Source organism: Caretta caretta, chromosome 19 (assembly GCF_965140235.1).
Source record: "Caretta caretta isolate rCarCar2 chromosome 19, rCarCar1.hap1, whole genome shotgun sequence".
NCBI classification, from domain to species: domain Eukaryota; kingdom Metazoa; phylum Chordata; order Testudines; family Cheloniidae; genus Caretta; species Caretta caretta.
In genome coordinates, this window is record NC_134224.1 from 17349197 (window position 1) to 17361835 (window position 12639).

At 49.2% G+C, this 12639-nt stretch overlaps 1 pseudogene; it reads left to right on the forward strand.

The window, feature by feature from the left end:
* Positions 1-11874: 11874 nt before the first annotated feature.
* Positions 11875-12167, forward strand: LOC125624869 (small ribosomal subunit protein eS21 pseudogene; annotated as a pseudogene).
* The last annotated feature ends 472 nt before the right edge of the window (positions 12168-12639 follow it).

A 12639-nucleotide genomic window follows, 5' to 3' on the forward strand; every position in this document is an offset into this window, starting at 1 on the left:
AGTTTCCCAGCAGCTGAGCAGATGCAGCTCCCACTGGCTTCAGCTGGAGCAGTGTGTCAGCAGTTGGAGCAATCGGGCGTTTGTGGAAGAGCTCGATATTCCAGCCTCACCTTGATCCACAGAGCTGCAGCGAAATGTTGAGAGCCTGTGTTAACCTGAGCACTAGAGGGAGCCCTCCCAAAGCTATTTCTTATGTGGCTAATTGGGCCACACAGTTAAATATTTAAATCATGGGGATCTCTTTAGAGCAGACATCCCCGAAGTAGGGACAGAGGCTAACCTCAGACTGACGTGAAGCCTGTGCTGGAGAAGCACTCCTTTGAGCGAGTAGCATAAAGTCTGCTTCAGACTCCAAGTGGAGAAAGAAACTGCAGGAGTTTAGCAGGCAAAGGTGTGTGTCCTGCCCACGCTGTCTGAAGACTTAGCCCCCATGCGCTGCTCCCAGATGCCTGTGGTTATTTTCAGAGCAATTCCAGCAGCTGAAAATTTATTTGACCCCGTCAAGTAATCCCCTAAGTGCTGCTCACACGTGCAGCTCCATTAGGCTCTTGACCCCGCTTGGACCCCTACCATCTGGATCAGTAATCACAAATTCATTAGAAACACGGATCAGACACTTCAAGGACTGACACCAGACCAAACGCATGCGCAGCCAGGCACTCTGGGTGGCTCTAGTTAGAGACCAGGCTCATAGGGAATAGCCAGTAACACTGATAGCTCCCTAATGCTTACACCAGTGTAAATCAGGAGTAACTCCACTGCCGTCTACAGAGCTACACTAGTGTAAAGCGGCTGTAAGTGAGAGAAGGATCAGGCCTGGCTCAAGGCTCGGTATTGAGGGACACACCACACAGACCAATACAGATTTTCAACACTTTACACTTTTCAGCGCTTCTCCTCTCCCTTACACTTTATACCAGGGTAGCTTCTGTGGGGATACTTCTGATTTATACTATTATCAGTGCAGAATCTAACTCAGTGGGCCAGAGCCTCAGCTGGTGTAAATCGAGCTGGTTCCATTAACGTCAAAGGATCCATGCCAGTTTGCCCCAGCGGCATTTCTAGTGCATTAAGGGCCTGATACATGCAGGGTACTGAGCGTCCTCCACTCCCAGGTGCTTTCTGCCTCAGAGGGCTGGGCCCTTACACCTGGGCAGATGTGAGAGGGAGGCTACGGCAGAGGTTTCCTGTTTGCTTTAAGCGTTCAGGCTGGTTCCTGTGAGAGGTGTGTTCTCGTAGGGCTTGTGTGGAACTGGGAGGCAGGGACCCTGGGTTCTAGTCCTGCTACGGCCTTTCCAGACTGAAACAAGCCACTTACACTCTCTGTGGCTTGGTTGCCGTTTCTGGGAGGGGGTGGTGACGATATCTGCTTCTCAGAGGCTCACTTGGCTGGTGCTGGTTGATCACTTTGGAGGTGCCTGGAAGTGTTAATTTATCTCAGCTGATCTATCCCTAGGTAACACCTGCCCTCTGATACCCTCCATTCCAACCAGTCACCTACAGGACAGATTTGCTGCCAAATAAATAGCCACAGCATTTGTGTGACCCAGACATAACCTATGACTCTGCAGGGAAAGAGATGTCTGAACCGCTCTGCTCTGGAAATCTTGCCCGTAATGGGTTTTCTTTTGATATTTCTGGGCCTCCCAGGTGTGATGGAAACAATCAGAGAATGGAGCCTCCAGTGGCCCAGCCAGAGGGTTTGGAATTAGACCCAGGCTTTGGAGCTCACACCCTCCCCAGGAGGCCAGGATAGCCATTAACTGGTGACAGTGTTCACGCCCTACCGACTTGGGAGGGTCAGGACAGGTGACTTAGGAGGGAAAGACTCCATCTTTCATTACCAATCCCCTTCGCCAGCCAGCCCCCAGCACAGGAGCTGCTAAGCCCAAGTCGCTCAGCCACGATCCCCTGAGCCCTGTGCCTGTTCCCTTGCCAGGCAGGTGGAAAGGCCTGTAAGTGAACTGAAGAGGCTAACAGAGGAGTTATTGATGTGGTCCCCTCTGGAGCTCCCAGCCCTTCTGAAGGAAAAAAATGTCAGGGGAAGTCTCTTATACACGGTGCTGTTTATAAAAGGTTATTGATGGACGGGACCCTGGCATAAAAATAAATCTGTCCCTCTCCCATCCCAGGGCATGTAGTCACCAGAATGCATTCACTTCTCAGCCAATGGAAAAGCAGCCCAGCATGAGACCAGTTCCCCTGGGCCTGACCACAAACAGGGGAACGTCTGGTCCAGCCTCCGGTACCCTAACTCCCACCCCTCTGAGCTTATCACAATCCCCGGTTCACAGCCCCGTCTCTTCCTAGAATGTCACACTGGCCCTGCTCTGGGAGGATTAGGCATTGCCATGTGTCTCCACGTGGTCTGGGATATGCAGGCAAGATGGATGGATTGCTGTGGAGGGGATTACATGGAGGAGTGTGTGGAGAGGGACTGATCAGGTGGGGAAAAGAGAGAGTCCCTACAGATTCAATGGAAATCTCTCTGTCCACACAGCAACTCTCTATACTGTTATTTCGCTGTCACTGACACAACCAGAGGGATTTACTGGGGCTGGGGGCACACTGGGACTCCTTCATTTATCACAGCTTCTGGAGTCTCTGCGCTTTACAGCTGGAGAGAACAGTGGTGGGATTTTTTTCCATCTCTAGATTTTCTAATAGAAACTGGGAACAAAGGAGAAATTTAAAAATACAGCCTGGCCTTCAGTGACATCTGCTGGTTAGTACCGGGAGAGGGGGTGGGGGGTGGTGGTTATTCCATCAGCAGCACCTTGCGCAGAAGTCCTGTGCACTCAATGCTTATTTCTAACACTGCCACTTCTGAGCTCTAATAAGCAAGAGACGTGCTAATGATACTTTGCATTTATACAGCACCTGCCACTTGCAGATCTCAGACCACAGCGCAGGCTGTACTTAACCATCACGCTGCCCCATGAGGTGGATATCCCTAGGCAGTCTACAGATGAGTAAATCAGGGTTCAAGATGCCCCAGTGAGTTAGTGGGCACAGCTAAGACTAGAAGAATCCAGGCACCCTGCCTCCCAGTGCCCTGCAGTGACTCTGCATCGGCCTCACAGTGCTGCTGGATGGGAGGTGAGTGTCTCAGAGACAAAGCAGATGGGATGTAGGGGGAGGAGGAGACAGGCTTGGGGCTAAGGGTGCGTGGGATAGATAAGGGTGGGGAAGGAAGGAGGGACTGGCTCTGGCCCATTGTAATAATTAGGCCTACAAGTTTATCCTAATTGTGAGCTCAACTGTAAAAAGTACAGGCAAGTTCATAAGATGCCAGAATAGCCCATAATAACAAATGTTGATGGGGAAAAGGATAAAAAGGAGAATGACTGAATAAATGCAAACAAAGAGGTTCCTGGTAGAACTCAAGGATGGTGTTAAGATCATGCCTGTAAACAAGAACCGTGTGGGACCAGAAATCAGTGAACCAAATTGCTGTGTTGGAAACTAGGCTTAATTGGGAGACAAAACACCCAGGGGATGGGCTGTTCCACCCATCGCTTCCTGGATGGGGCCTTTGGGGGAGAAAAATTGGCTATTGGAGTGAGCTTCACAATCATGGCTGCTGCCCCCACCATCTCCACGGAGCGTGGGCCTTTTTCATCCTAATCCTGAGCGATGTCCTGGCCAGATTGGACTGAAGAGAGAGACCCAGGTGACTTTGCCATCTCTACCAGCTCCATCTGAGACCCAGACACCACCTGGCGTGAAACGGGATCGGATTTCAACAACTACAGCCCCAGCCCCGTCCAGCTCCCTGCTTCTCTTTCTCACTGATCAACGGTTCTTGCCATCCTTGATACCATTGAGAAGATTGTCAGACTACACGGTTTCTCCCTTAAAAACTCTCTCCAACTAGAGGGAATGGGAAGAAGGGACTTGGTTAAAATGAAAGTCTTATTAATACTTCACTTTTCCAATGTTTTCCCTGTTCTTCCTTCTTTTATTTATCTTAATAACAGATTAAAAGGATGTTTAATGGTATGTTTGCCATGGTGCTAAGCAGGCTGAGGTCCCTGGACACCAGCCTCTGACGCTTGTTTAACATGGCTGTATGTTGGACAGTGACTGGGTTCTGTTAATACCTTTGGCCCATATATTCCATCTAAATTAATGCAACAGGACAAAGCAGAGGACGTGGGAGGGTGAGGTGGCTGTTAGGGGGCTTATTCCTTCACCCACTTACTTCCCTGGTCCTTCTTGCATGAACAGAGAGCAACAATACCCGAAGTCCAAAGGTGCAAACAATTCGATGTTTATTGGGGTGAACTTCCAGCAAGCATGATTCCAGTTTCCTTCCTTAGTATCCTCCTTCCCAGCTCTGACACCACAGAGCCTTACGCCTGTGTCCCTGTTCCCATTCCTACCCTTAGCCAAACATGATTCCAACTTCCTTACTCCCATTCCCTGTTCCCATTTCCCCCTTTAGCAAAACATGATTCCAGTTTTCTTACCCCCATTCCCTGTTCCCATCTCCCTTACCCAAATGCCCATGCCCACCCCCACCCACACCCACTCACTTCCTCATTGACTACAGATTATATAGTAAAACTTGAGTTCCGCTTAGCTATACCTTAACCAATCATTTTCCTGAAATTTAACTAACCAATCCTAACATATTGTAACATGATTATGTAACCAATTATATCCCACCACCTTAATTAGTTTACACCCAGCAAAATTAATTATACAGCAGACAGGAACAATCACAGAACCAGACAGAGATTATACAGACAAACAATAGCAAAGTGGGAACTACAATGACAAGACAACACAGAAGCGAGGATTTCACATCCCAGCTATTGATAAGTGAGTTCTTGCCAGACAGGATGCTATCAAACTAAGTTTCCTTTTACATTTTCTAGGCACTTCCCTTTCTCTGGAGGTGATAGGAACTATCAGGACAGGATTGTATTCCTAACAGCCGAATAGCACCTTATTTCAGTGTGACTAGTTTCGAATGTGAGGATGTGACCGTTCGCTTCCCAGCTTATGGCTGCCTCTGCTGCTTAGCCAAAGGCCTTAGCCTAAGAACAGGGCTACAAACTGTCACAGTAAGAGAAGGCTCTTACACCGGCAGACAGTGATTTCTTTCTTTTATACCTCTAGAACTAGCCAAGTGATAAGAATACACCTAAATTCTTAGAGTATAGGCCTTTACAGACAGGCCTGAATATCTATATCCTAACAGTGGCGTTTGCATGAGTGTCAGGGGAGGTGGGAGTGACCCGGGAGCTCATGCGCTTGGACAACGGAGGGTGGTGAGTTCATGGGGGCAGAAGAGGGTATGGGAGAAGGTCAGACGAAGAGTGTAGCCGGCACAGTGATGAATGACTGAAGCCTGAGAAAGGGGAGGCAAGTAACTGAGCATGATGGCACAGAGCCCAACTGGTCAGCAGCAAAGTCGTAGAATCCTACGGCTAGAAGGGACCGCAAGGGTCATCTACTCTAATCCCCTGCCAAGCTGCAGGATTTGTTGTGTCTAAAAGTCACATAGTTAGAGTAGCATATTGCATGGCTGCAACAATTAAAAGGGCAGGCATCAGAGAATACTGTCCATAGCAAAGCGAGGCTTGGCCACATCACTCCAGGACAGACAGCTGCTAGAAGATCTGAAACAGGTAAAAGAAAATTGATTTTCCTGCAGCAGGTATCCAGCCAGGAGATGAGACAGCAAATCCTGTCACTGGGCTTTAACAAGGAGCTAGGTGATTTTATGAGTAATACTTGTTGGTACATGTGCTAAGAAAGTGATCAGAGCTCATGGTCCTAGGCATGTGCTTGATCATTGCAGGGGTCAGGAAGGAATTTTAACCCTTCCACTTCTTCCCGCCATGTGGCATGTTTAACATTGCAGCTGCTATCATTATGACTTGTGAGGCTGACCCTTTTACATTCGCAGGCAGGGGCCCCTTTGTGTTCAATTCAGATGCAGCATGCTACAGTTGAGACATACACACTGTGCTCTCTCATGGAAACTTTACTGGGTTTTTTTCTTGTCTCCCCCCCCCCCTTTATTCTAAAGCACATGCATGCAGTTGCTTTTTGTGCCGAGAAAACAAGTTGTGCCCCAGATGCAGCTTTGTACAAGTGGCCAGGAGCATTGCTATAATATGTGTATTGTTTCCTTGGATGCATCAAGCAGTGACAGCAGGCAGGAAGCCAGATTAGAAGCTCAGTGATCTCTTTGGCAAATCACATGTTCCTAAGAGTGGCTAAATTTTTAAAGCTTCCAAAGTGGCCAGATACGTTGACTCCATGGATGGAGTTAATCCAAAATGGCAGCCACACGGGTCACTCCAGTTCCTTCCCTTGTCCTCTTGTGCTTTTCTACCCACAAGTTGCTGTCTCTTCTTTAGGGCTTTGGGCCTGATCCAAGACCTGATCTGAGTGGGAAGCTTCCTGCTGACTTCTAGGGGCTGGGAGGGTCTGAAATGAGCTCTGAGAGGTGTTGCTATTTTGGGTGTGCTTTATTGCCTTGCTATAAGGTCAGTTCAATATCTTGCATGTGCTGGCTGGGCCACTGCCAAAAAGTAATGTAGCCAGACAAGGACAATGCTGAGTTTAAGAGAAGTGGATGAGCTCACTGCTCTCAGCGTTAATTATCAAGCGTGATCAGCCTTGCAAAATCATCAAGAAAATTTGCCAGGCCAGGAGCTTCATTTTCTCGCCACCGCTCCACCCCCCGTACCATGATGGTGGTGATAGTGGAAGTAGCTAACAACATTTAGAAAGGGCCACATCTGTGTGAGGGAATTTTGCAATGGTGAGTTGTCTGCACAGCTGGCATTTGTCTCTGGCTCACACACTTCAGAGCGACTCCTTTGGACCACTGGTCAAACTGTGAGATAGCATGAACCCAAAATGGGAATGTCCTTCAACACTGTCCCTATCTATCTCTGGTATTGGTATGGCCCCCATGGCTCACAGTCCTCAACATACTTATCCTCAGAACACCTCTAGTATTCCCATTGTACAGATAGGAAACTGAGGCACACAGAGGCTAAGTGACTTGCTCAAGGTCACACAAGGAGTCTGTGCAGAGAAGGGAAAGGAATCTATGTTTTGTGAGTCATGAGATGTCATCCTAGCCACTGAGGCACTCTTCCTCTCCCAGCTACCCACCTGCTCCTCCGTCCCCCTCTGTACATTATACACTCCCTTTCCCTGTGACAGTCAGAGGTCTGGCAAAGCCAGGCGGTAGCTTCCTGTCACCTTGAAAAGGGCTCTGGAGACAGCCCAGCAGGCGCTTGCTGAGGGAACATCTATGGGAAACCCTACTCCTGAGGAGCGAGGGGCTCAGACCGTTATGGGACATGTGTTAAGAGAGCTTCCTCACCGCGTTTCTTAATATTCCCACCCCTCGGTAAACATTCAGCGCACACAGCAGGGCTCTCCCACCAACCCCAACCCAGTCGTGCAGCAATGTACCCATGGCGCTGTTTTCTAGGTCGTGCACCTTTAGGAGTTAACTTATCTGCAGAAACACACCCACTGAGCTCCTTCCAAGTGGCTGGTGTGTGAGTGGGAAGCCCATCTTTCCTTCTCGCTCTTTCTTGGAAACTTGATCTTTCTTTCTCTGGAAAGCAAAAGTCACCCAGCATGACAGTGCACATCTGGAAACCCGTAACCAGGGCACTTTCCCTTTCCATGATTTCAGATACAGTTGTTAGTGATCACGTTTTCCAGGAGATAGTCTGAGATATGGTAACTCCCTGGCAGGGGGGATTTTTAAATCTCTCCAGTGAATTCTGGTCCAGATACGAATAGCCCTGCATGTTTCCTGTGTCATTAGGAGAGTTATATACAGATTGCTGACAATGAAATGCCCAGAACCCAGCGTCCCAGAGATCTTTTCCTACAAGCAGGATTTTTAGCCTATAGAACAGAGGTGGGCAAACTACGGCCCGCGGGCCACATCCGGCCCATGGGACCCTCCTGCCTGGCCCCTGAGCTCCTGGCCTGGGAGGCTCCCCCTGGCCCCTCCCCCACTGCCCCCCTCCCCCGCAGCCTCAGCTCACTGTGCCGCTGGTGCGATGCTCTGGGCAGCGGGGCAGCGAGCTCCTGGGGCCTGACCCGGTGCTCTGGGCTGCATGGCGGTGGGGCTGGCTCCATCCGGGCGGCACGGCTGTAGTGCTGGCAGCCACCGGTGCTCCAGGCAGCATGGTATGGGGGCCGGGAGCAGGGAGCAGGGGGGTTGGATAGAGGGCAGGGGAGTTCGGGGTGGTGGTCAGGGGGTGGGGGTGTGGATAGGGGTCGGGGTGGTCAGAGGGCGGGGAACAGGGAGGTTGAATGGGGGCAGGGGTCCCGGGGGGGCAGTCAGGAAGGAGGGGGGATGGATGGGAGGTGGGGGGCAGTCGGGGCAGGGGTTCTGTGGGCAGTCAGGGGACAGGGAGAAAGGGTGGTTGGATGGGGCAGGGGTCCCGGGAGGCAATAAGGAATGAGAGGGGGGGTTGAATAGGGCAAGGGTTCCAGGGGGGCCGTCAGCGAACAGGGGGGTTTGGATGGGGCAGGAGTCCAGGGGGGCAGCCTGTCAGGGGGCCAGAATCAGGGAGGGTGGATGGGGGGGGCGGGCCATGCCCCTCTCCCCTAACCGGCCCTCCATACAATTCCCAAAACCCGATGCAGCCCTCAGGCCAAAAAGTTTACCCGCCCCTGTAATAGAAACTCATCATTTTCGCCATCTACAACTTTAGCTTCCAAAAACAGTGTGGAACAATGAGAACTGCTGGTGTCCTGTGGTTTGGGAAGCTCCTGGCTGTCACAGGAAAAGGGGGTGAACCAGCGGTGCCCTGGCACTAAAATCCAACAGAGCAAGACTTCCACAGAGGCAGGCTGGGCTTGTGGTTACGGCCCTCGGCTAACACTGAAAGTCGGTTCCCTTTCCTACTGTCTTTTTGGCTTTTGGACAGGAGGGCACTGAGAAGCAGATCGAGGGGAACCTATCTCAGGGAACCCCAGTCAAAAATACAGCCACTTCGGGGGGTCAGGATGGATATGAAACCAGCCTTGTTTTTTTGGGCACCCTCCAAATCTTTCACTGCAACAGAGAGCGAAACATTTTCCACATCCCCTAAGAGACATCGGTTGTTTGATACTCAATTTCCTTTGGTCAGATTAGATGATCACAATGCTTTCTTCTGGCCTTGGAATCTAGGGCTCTATGAATGCTGTAATTTCATTTTTATTATGTAACAAAATTGCAACATCTGATCATGTGACATGTCTTCCAGGACCTGAATCTTAACAAGAAGCTCCACTTGTGTGAAGCCACAAAAGCTTGACAATGAAGTTACTCTTGAGCCATGCAAAGCTGTGCTTTGCTCTAGTGTCAGCAGCTGAGGTGAGGTGGCACCTTCACCCCAAACTTCCAGGTGTCATGGCCTGTCTTTGAGAAAACTATTTGAAAGCATCTCTTTGCGCATCGTAGAGAGCCTGTCTCACACTCGTCAACCTGATATGTGAGCCCCTTGGAAGCAGCCAGGAAAGACTAAAATAAGGGCAAACCAGGGAAAGAGCTGAAAGGTTTTTTTACTGGGAAACCGTTAAGTCCACTAGGGGGAAGCAGAATCAACAGATGAAGCAGCTTCAGGTGGTGGTGAGTGTGTGTGAACTGGCACCAAAGGAAAGGGAGTGCAGCTGGAGGGGAATGAATGTATTAACCCTTACGATGCTGGCATTTTCCAGGCTGCCAGACTTACATATACTTAGGAGAACATCTGCTATCTATATGCCCAGTCTCCAAAGGGTGTGAAGTGTCTCTTGGTTCATCCAATCTTGCCAATTCCTATTAGTGACTGGAAAACCCATGGTGAAGGACTACATCTCTGTGAATTAGTGAGTGAATAAACATGATGAGAAAGGGAAAATCATGGATGGTGCAGCACAGAACAGGGCTCACTCACTGATTTGATGACAGGGCCCCGGTTATTTACAGCAATTCTCCATAATGGGCTGATGGATGCGCTGCAGTGTTTTTGTCAGAAACAAGTATGTCTCACTAAGAAGAGAGACCCCGCTGCTGCCCTCTCTGCCTGCAGACCTGGGAAAAGACAGATGTTGTCTGGCATGAATTATAACCCGTGTGGATTACTGCAGCACAGATTAGTGACAGGTTTCAGAGTAACAGCCGTGTTAGTTTGTATTCGCAAAAAGAAAAGGAGGACTTGTGGCACCTTAGAGACTAACCCATTTATTTGAGCATAAGCTTTCATGAGCTATAGCTCACTTCATCGGATGCATACTGTGGAAAGTGTAGAAGATCTTTTTATATACACACAAAGCATGAAAAAATGCCTCCTCCCACCCCACTCTCCTGCTGGTAATAGCTTATCTAAAGTGATCACTCTCCTTACAATGTGTATGATAATCAAGGTGGGCCATTTCCAGCACAAATCCAGGGTTTAACAAGAACGTCTGAGGGGTGGGGGGTAGGAAAAAACAAGGGGAAATAGGTTACCTTGCATAATGACTTAGCCACGCCCAGTCTCTATTCAAGCCTAAGTTACTTGTATCAAATTTGCAAATGAATTGTCCAGTTTGACCAATGTACATGGCAGAGGGGCATTGCTGGCACATGATGGCATATATCACATTGGTAGATGTGCAGGTGAACGAGCCTCTGATAGTGTGGCTGATGTGATTAGGCCCTGTGATGGTGTCCCCTGAATAGATATGTGGGCACAGTTGGCAACGGGCTTTGTTGCAAGGATAGGTTCCTGGGTTAGTGGTTCTGTTGTGTGGTATGTGGTTGCTGGTGAGTATTTGCTTCAGGTTGGGGGGCTATCTGTCTGCACATCCACCAATGTGATATATGCCATCATGTGCCAGCAATGCCCCTCTGCCATGTACATTGGTCAAACTGGACAATCTCTACGTAAAAGAATAAATCAGATTATTTATAATTTATTTATAAATAATATATAATTATTTAATAAATAACAAATCAGATGTCAAGAATTGTGACATTCATAAACCAGTCAGAGAACACTTCAATCTCTCTGGTCACGCAGTTACAGACATGAAAGTTGTGATATTACAATAAAAAAACTTCAAATCCAGACTCCAGCGAGAAACTGTTGAATTGGAATTCATTTGCAAATTTGATACAATTAACTTAGGCTTGAATAGAGACTGGGAGTGGCTAAGTCATTATGCAAGGTAACCTATTTCCCCTTGTTTTTTCCTACCCCCCCCTCAGACATTCTTGTTAAACCCTGGATTTGTGCTGGAAATGGCCCACCTTGATTATCATACACATTGTAAGGAGAGTGATCACTTTACATAAGCTATTACCAACAGGAGAGTGGGGTGGGAGGAGGTATTTTTTCATGCTTTGTGTGTATATAAAAAGATCTTCTACACTTTCCACAGTATGCATCCGATGAAGTGAGCTGTAGCTCACGAAAGCTTATGCTCAAATAAATTTTTTAGTCTCTAAGGTGCCACAAGTACTCCTTTTCTTTTTACAGATTAGTGAGGTTCTGTGAAAATCAAGTGACAGGTTTGTATTTGTGAGACCAGAAAGGCACCTATCATCAGTTCAGGATTGGGAGCCAGATTGGTAGCTGTCCTATGGCTCCTTTGCTTTGGCTATGCTGGAGCAGAAGGGTCATAAACCAGGTAACATCACAGCAGGGAGCCTCTGCCAGAGGGTTGAGCCAGTTCCCCCAGCTCTGTGCCTCCCCCTGGAGCACGAAGGGCTCTGGAATGAGGGCAGATTAGGAGAGCCAGCTGTCCGCTGAGTGTCACGCATGGCCAGAGTGCTACGTAGTGGGCAGAGCACAACAGGGCAGCCCTGAGGGATCTGTACCTGCCCAGCGTCTTACATGGGCTGGCGGTGAGGTATCGCCTCTTGCACATCCCTGTGTGGCAAGATATAGAAAAATAAGATGCAGAATGACGCTGGGGAATTTGTGGACCTGTACGTGCCTCGTAAATGCTCTGCTAGCAATCGAATAATTGGTGCGAAGGGCCAGGCTTCCATTCAAATGAATATTTCTGAGGTTGACCAGGTCACAGGCAGAGCCAATGGCCAGTTCAAACGTATGCCATTTGTGGAGCAATTCGTAGGGTGGGTGAATCTGATGATTCTATTCTGCGTCTGGCAGAAAATGATGGGATTGTTTCCAAGAATTTCTAACCGGAGATGCTCTGCTATGGAACATTTTGTTGTAAAATAAACAGCGTAAACATTAAAAAAAAAATCTTACATGGAGGCTCATCGGTCGTGCCACTCCTGGTTGGACCACATTTATTTATCACGCTGTCACCTTTCACAGGCCCACTCCTCCAGCAGCCGTCTGGCCCTGTTCTCGGATCACCATCTGGCGATCGTGGCGGCCTCTCTCAGTGTGGAGAGGTCGGGGCTGGCCTATTGGCACTTTAATAGCATCATACCTCTCATGTGACACTCCCACCGCTGGCAGGTTTTCCAGGACAAATGGGAGGGGGCGGGGAGAAGGGAGACACCAGTCACATACCATCTAGCCTGGGCAGAAGGGGCCCTGACTGGCAAAGCAAAGGGTGTGTGTACTAACCCCAGCTTGCCCATGGACTGCAGGGGACAGTCGTGTGTGCCATAACTCTTTGTAAGCAGGGCCCCAAATCCCCGCCTCAGGG